Source organism: Gallinula chloropus (genome assembly GCF_964237585.1).
Source record: "Gallinula chloropus genome assembly, chromosome: 2".
Classification (NCBI taxonomy): Eukaryota; Metazoa; Chordata; class Aves; order Gruiformes; family Rallidae; genus Gallinula; species Gallinula chloropus.
In genome coordinates this window covers 55,769,269-55,776,865 of record NC_140086.1, presented here as the reverse complement: position 1 = coordinate 55,776,865, position 7,597 = coordinate 55,769,269, and positions in this window count along the sequence as shown.

Sequence of the window (7,597 nt, the reverse complement as noted above, 5' to 3'; positions counted from 1 at the left end):
ATTCTTTGAAAACACAGTGACAACATGGGCCTTGCTAGCAAAAACAGCAGGGAAAAGCCATTTGAGCAGCAAATGGCCACACTCACGCCTTCTACTTCCTCAGACTCTGCGCCCTCTAGACAGTTTTTCCAAGCTGGTATCAATCTTGGATGTGATTTCCTCAGATTCACCTGGCTTTGAGACAGCAGGAGGAAGGGCAGAATGAACGGTATCATAGACTCACTGCCATGTCAGATCACATCTTTCACATTTTCTTCTCAGACAGATGAAAAATCACAAAAAAACCCCTCATTACCAGTCAGGAATGGAGCTTAGGATGGCTCAGTACTCACCAGAGAAGCTAGGAACCAGGAAGGAGTTTTGATTTTCTCTAGCTAGACTTAAGGGGTTTTATTTAGCAGATTTATACCAGCATATCTCCAACCAAGTTACTGACAAGATACGTTACAATATAGTTAAACTTGTCCTCTCAAATACTAGTTTTGCTTCTGAGTTCTGGTTGAGACACAGTGGCATGAGTGAACTCAAGTTAAGCATTTATGAGGATGGATATGGTGTGATGTTCCTCAGATCACGAGACAAATGTCTTCCATCCACCACCAACCATTCCCGTGTTAGGTGGTCTCACCTCTGGCAAAAACACCGCACACAACTCGGCCCCAGATGAAATCCTCACGTGCTCCCGATGCAAGGCTGAGGTCGAGAGCAAAGGAACTGCTCCACAGCACAATGTGCTGCTATATACTCATTGCAGCAGTGATCCACAGACCACTAGTGCTTCCTGGCTCTGCTCAGAATGGAACAATGGTTTCAAGAGACAGCCCTGTCTAGTTCTTACCCCTAAAAAGCACATTCATGTCTCAACTGTGTTTTGAATGACAGACTTGCAGAGATCTAGGCTTTCCAGGGCTGACCTTTACACTAAATGCAAAAGTGACCCAATGTACAAATTGTACAGGAACTGCTTTCCCCCCCACCCCCCGTCACCTGGAGATAGTTAAAAAGGAAGCAAGCACTTGAAAATGGCCTTCATAACGCACTGCCAGAAATCTGTTTTGGGGCTGCTTTAGTTTATTTGTAGTGTTGACCACAAACATAATTTTACGATCTGGGTTCTGAGCTGCACCAGCTTCCCTCCTTTGTGCCTATATATTTTTCCTTTAGTTTTCTATTAGCCAATAGAACCCGAGTTGGACAAAGACATAAGTCTTCAGAGGTTTATTTGCCAACCCATGTTCTCTGCAAGGCTTCTCCTAGGCTACTGGCACAGAACTAGGAGCTAAGCTCCCTTGATCTTTGGGTTTCATCACGCACCAAGTTAACTGCTGCACAGCACCATACACATTTGTGACACAATATATTCCATTCATTTTATTGCTCCAACTTGACCTCATGTGCTGGCAGCTCTGGATGCTAAAGAAATTAAGCCACAAGTGGTTTAGCAGTGGAAGACCTACAAACTTGAGTGATTTGACACATAAAGAAATGCAGAAGTTTGGGGGTTTTTTTTAAAAAAAAGAAAGAAAGAATGTTGGTATCTTCAATAACTGTTGATGTTGCCAGGACAGGTGAAAGTTTTTCCTGTGGTAATATCCTACTCAAGGAAACACCTGACACAAGAAATGGAAACCCGAAGTTCTTGTCCAAAATGCTTTAATGGATTCTATTGAAGAAAAAGGACGAAAGGGATCAGAAAAATCAAAACAAGTGTTCTTACTCTTTTTCTATACTGTTTACATATTGTGCCTGCTGTCCTGGGGTAGAATTTAATTTTTATGACCAGAAGTCCGTATTTTAAGATACAATGTCTGCCTTGCTTGAGTTGGGGTGTGCTTGCTCAAAGTGCAGGATTGAAAAAAAAAAATAATCTTTTTATTTTTGTAAAGTTATAGGAGATATTTTTCTTCTCAACCATGTGCCAGATTAAACTGCCGGGGAAGTTTAAGCACTTGTTAAACTATCGATTGAAATAAAAAAGCCTAACTGAAAAATTAAGGGTTTCTCTTCTGTTGACTTTCTGCCTGCAAAAAACACCTCGGAAAGTGATAATCAAAAAATCCCCCTGTTGCATAACTTGTGTACAGAAAAGCTAACTTTTATTACAAACACAAGAGAATTCACTTGAGAACACATCGCTAAAACAGCTCTGATGGACACAGCTGGGATGACTTGGGTTTCACAGCAGATCTTCAGGTTCTCTGAAGAAACTGGGTGCTGGAAGTGCCCAATGAGTAACGACAGCATTGGTATGCAAGGACAGCAGGGCCAGAGCAGCTACGTCAAGACAAAGGGTGCCTGCAGTTCAACAGAAACAAAATGCTTTTCATAAAGGAGATGTAAGCAAACAAAACAGCATTACTGCTCTGCTGTTCCATCTCACTTGCACTACGGGGTACAACCTGAGGGAGGGGGACAGGATAGGACACTGGGATCAGAGAGGGATTAGAACAGACACTTGAAAAGGAAGGGAAAACTCAAATTAACTGAGCATGGAAAAAAACCTACAGGATAATAAAGGTATCTTTCTTCAGTGCTGTGCAGTTTGATTCCTGCCCCATTCGCACAACGAAAGAAGAGGTGAGGGAGGGGAAGCCAACGAGATTTCTACCACCACCACAAGCTATGGAGTCGACCAATTTCTGAGTTTTCAGAAGTGAATCAGGAGATTGCTGAAAGATGAGCTCGATTTTCAGGAAGCATGCTATAAATTACAAGGCACTCCAAATGCACTAGTTGCAGCATGCATAAAGCAGTGAATTCAGGCATAAATTGATTCTACGTGGCATAATTTACTCACTCCTGACACAACAGAGAAGGTTAGGTAATTATAACAAGCACCACTTATTCTCATTTTTTTTCAATAATTTTCTAAGTATTTGCCAAGATTTTTTCCTTCTAGTCTTACCTTCTTTCGTGCAATCACTGTTGATTTTAGCTACTATTTGCTACCATCAATAATAATGAAATGAAGAAATAAAATTCCCACTCCACTGTTGCATCAGGTAGAAACAAACATGGCTGTGAGGACTCAAACTACAAGTACCCTCAACTGCTAAGGAAATGGCACTGTTGGCCTGAGCAATTACCAAGCACCTTTTCCCCACCCGTTCTTCACAAGTCTGCTCCAGGGTATAAGACCGGTCTAGTTACGGCACTATCAAGCCCTAAAGACTTAATTAATTCCTATGTATCTTTCAGTACCGGGAATTGCCTGTAATTGATGCCTCAGAGCGGGCAGATATGATTCCCAGCATCCCTTTCCATGGGAACCACACTGGTCCTCATCTGCTCCCAACTCCAATAATCTATCAGAAAGGGAGAAAGCAAGCTGCAGAGGATAGTGCAGCCCTCAAGTTTAAAAAAAGACCAAAACAAAATATAGAAAACCCAAAGTTTGGGGAAAAAAAAGGTTCCCGCTTGGCATTGTTAGGGATTAGATCTAGATTGACTCTGCTGGATTCTGCAACTCCACCTACAGAAAAAGCCCAGGGTCAGACCTACGCACCTTCACCCAGAGGACAGACAGACACGTGCATTATAAATTTCTCTAAGTAAAAGCCCAGCTACAGATCTCTTTTCTCTTGGCACTACACAACAGCTTAGAGACCCCCAAAAGATGATGAGCACAGTACGTAGATGCCCTGTAAGGCACCACTGGAACCAACCGCCTCTTCCCGCAAACTTAATGCTTTCTTTCATGGCTATAAACAAGCGACACACAACCCCAAATATTCTGCTACCAACAAAGAAACAAACCAACCAGTTACATGTCTCAACACCTGAACTCCTCAACAGGTTGGTATGACTGCGAGCCGGGGCTCCCAGCGGGAGCCTGGGCCTGGGCCTGGGCCGGGGCCGGGGCCGGGGCGCTCGGGCCGTGGAGACATTGCCATCTGGCGGCTAAAGCCTGCGGAACGTTAATGCTCCTGCTGGCTTCTCCCCCACCCCCACCCCCCCCACACACACACACCCCGAAAAAAAACGCCAAGGGTAACGCAGTTAGGGGAGCGGAGAGACCCAAACCGGGCGAGCTTTGAAGGTTCGCGGTGCCCTTTACTGCCAATAACGAGCGAGGGAGCAGAGCTGAAGCCAAACAGGCTTAGGGAAGCTCTCCCTTGGTCTGATTATTGCAATTAACTTAAGAGTATTTAAGAGGGCAAGGGAGTGGCTATGGAGCAGCATCAGCAAGTTAAGAGGGCAACACCACCATCTCTCATGAGAGAAAGGTCATCAGAGCCTGGGTAACCTGGCAGGCTAACAGGAAACAAGTACTGGCTCTTAAACCAGTTTCTCTATTGAGCCCATGGTTTTATCATACAGAAAATAAAACATCTTAAAGGGTACAAGTCTTCCCTGAGGATCAGGATAACGCTACAAATTAATTCCATGAGACGCTCCCTCCTCACCAGAGACACATCAGCCATGGGAGCAGCAGCGACAAAGAGACCCGGAGGAACTACACTCAGAAGAAATCAGAGATTACACTTTCAAGAGTTAAGAAAAGCCAAAATGAAGCTTTGACCCTGCAGCTGGTTCTGCATGCCCAGTGCCATATAGTCAGAGCAAAACATCTTGAACCTGTACAATATACACTAGAGGAATCTCTTCTCCATGCTCTGTACGGGGTATTAGGGAGATGACTGCATGTTCTAAGCTGTACCAACAATTCATGCAGGTTTTGTTTTAAATTAACACTAGAAAGAAAACATTATTACTAAATTGTAAAATCTGTACAGCCTTCAACATATTCCCATCTGTCAAAAATGTATATATAAATAGCAACTGGAAAACATAATTATATACACACACAGCTCATGTAAGTGCTTTATTCATGGAATTACCAACATTTTTAATGAGCAGAATCACACATTCACTAAACCTATGTACACTCTCGAATACACTATATATGCTAAAAAAAATGCTACATTTTGACAGACAGTCCAATTTTACATCCCAGACTATTATTGGCTCACCCCATTACAAGACCAAATGTTTTAGCTTCCACGATTCCAACCAGGACTAGGAAATAACAATCAATGTATAGCTATGTGAAAGGCAGCACACAGGGACTTAGCAGCCCCTCAGGTATGAAACCGGGAAGGATTTTTCCTATAAAACCAGATTATTCTCTTTAAATCTAAAAATGCTTTTGCATTGACAGCTGAGATCTTTGCACCTTAGGAAAGCAGTAGCAAATGCTTCTGGATGATGGAAATTCACCTTGTGTCAGCATCCTCCTGCTTAAGCCTGTTTCTCTTTAAAGGCCTCAAATTAATACTCACAGAGGGTCAGAGTGCATTGGGGAGAGGGTTTTGGACAAGACAGCTCCCATCTGACAGTAACAGAAGAAGTGTTTCTGAACTGAGTCGTCTGAAAGTTATGAATTTTAAAGTTGCTCAAAAATTAGGAACAGCTAAGTGAGGAAAACAGATTAGTAGGAGAAAACGAAGCAGCTACATGCATATGACACAACCTAAATTCCTGCAGTAACCCAGTCCGTGGTAACCACCAGCCTGCACGCAGGCAGCCCAGAAAGACTTCTGTTCAGATCAGAGGTGAACACGAATGTACACAGACACACCCCACCGTTTTGCTTAACCCCATTGTTATGCCTGCTGAGAAGGGAATTAATTTGTGTGTGGCTCACCTAACGAGCCACACTGCACGCACAGAGCACTGGAGGATTCGGGTCACACACTGGTTTTTCCCCATTGCACTCTCAGTGCAGTAGCCAGGGCAGCCCAGAGACCCCATCCATACATTGCTGGTTTTGTTGCTGAAAATAACTTACTTTGGATTAGCTGCTTCATTTCTATGCCTCTGCTTCCACAAATGCAACTTCTGCATTGGAAGCGGACTGTAGCTCTGGAAGTGGACTCATAAACCCACAATTAGTTTATATTTTTAAACTATTGGCCTAAGAGAAGCTTTGAGGTAAAGTTACAGCTCCTCTGAAGATGTGATTCTCTCTCCCACCCATTTGCAGTCATTAAATCATTAATATTTCCAAAGTGCCTGAGCAGAGCCGGTTGGGAAGTGAGGATGCAGACAGATTATGCTTTCGCACAACTTTCAGCATTTTCTGGCATCGCCTCCCTCCTGTCCCCAGGTAAATCAGGCTCCTGTCCCACCCACACTCCTGCCATGAACATCCTCTGGTCATACTCAAGTTTTCCCTCTCACACCTGTTAACCTGCTCCCCTGTTCTATTTTCATGTCTCACCCACGTTGCTCACAAGCGTGGGGCTACAGCGGGCTGTTTGATCTGTGCCATGCTGACAGCCTGGCAAAAGCACGCCAGCACTAACTGGTCAGCAACAGCAGGCAGGACAGGTATCTCTTTGGCTTGCTGTGCAGGCTTGCCCTGGATGGGAGCACCAATTTGTATGTCTTTCATCTCAGCTCTAATTTTCCTGTAATTGGCAGTAGTTGGCATCTGTGAAACATCAACTTCTCTATCAAATGTGGCTTGAATTAGATTTCAAATTCACACAAGGAGAAGCAGCACAAAGATGCTGCAATCATATAAACCTTGTCTCTTTAAGTTAACTTCTTCCACAAACACGCTGACCTTCTTTTGCCATTGTAATCTAGTTCCTGTGGAGGCAGGATGAAGAGATAATTTCACCTAATCAGGAAAGCAATCTGTTCTGATTTTCTTGAAGCTAGGACATGAAATGAAAGGCCCAAGGGCTGAAGTATCTCAAGGTACTACGCAAGAAAACATAGTCTGAAAGCAGTGCCATGAAGTTGCAGGCTGCATTGGAAATCTGAGATTAGACAATCCTGGGAGTGAATACAATGAAAATCCTTCTTCTGGCATTCTCATGTTTACAAGACTGGTCACCGTGTTTGAGGCTTTACACCCTGAGTTTGGAGAGGAAGTCCCTCTCCTGCAGAAGGCTGCAGCAGTCTCCAGTGTATGTCTACGGAGAAGGCAGTACATACAGGCCCCTTCTAACAGCCCAGCCATCCCAGGGAGACACAGCCCTATCAACAAAGGTACTTCTGAAGCAGGCTGCCTCACTTTTCTCATGACCATGTCTCCATACCACCCTCCCTTTTCCTTCATCTGACACCAGCCACTCCTGAGATGTGGGACAGGTTCTCATTTATCTTTTAAAAACTTTAAACTGACCTGAGATAACCCAGGCAATCAGGAAAATTAGCCACCACGTGAGCTCCCACCATCTAAGAACTACTTGAGTATCAAAGCTGCGCTCTCTAGTACCTCCAATTACAGCTTTGGAGGACTGGCTCTCTATTTGACCCAAGGGTCAAGTTGTGTTTTCTGTACTTTCCCCCTAAGCCCTTTCAAAACAGCTCCATGAACTAGACTGTCCTGCATAATGATATGAAGCAACGCTGCTCAATCGTTAAGAAACAGAGCACCATCTTTATAGCTAATTACAAGATTCTCATCAATACTCCTCAAACCAGCCCTCCGACCAATGCTGAGGTGTATGCACTGTAGTCTGGAAAGCAGTAATAACAGCAAAGCGTTTACTGAGTGAAAACACAGCAGTGCATTTAACCTCTGGAAGAGTCTGCTATTGCTGGAGCACCTTTGCTTGCAGGAGTCAAACACATTTAGGTT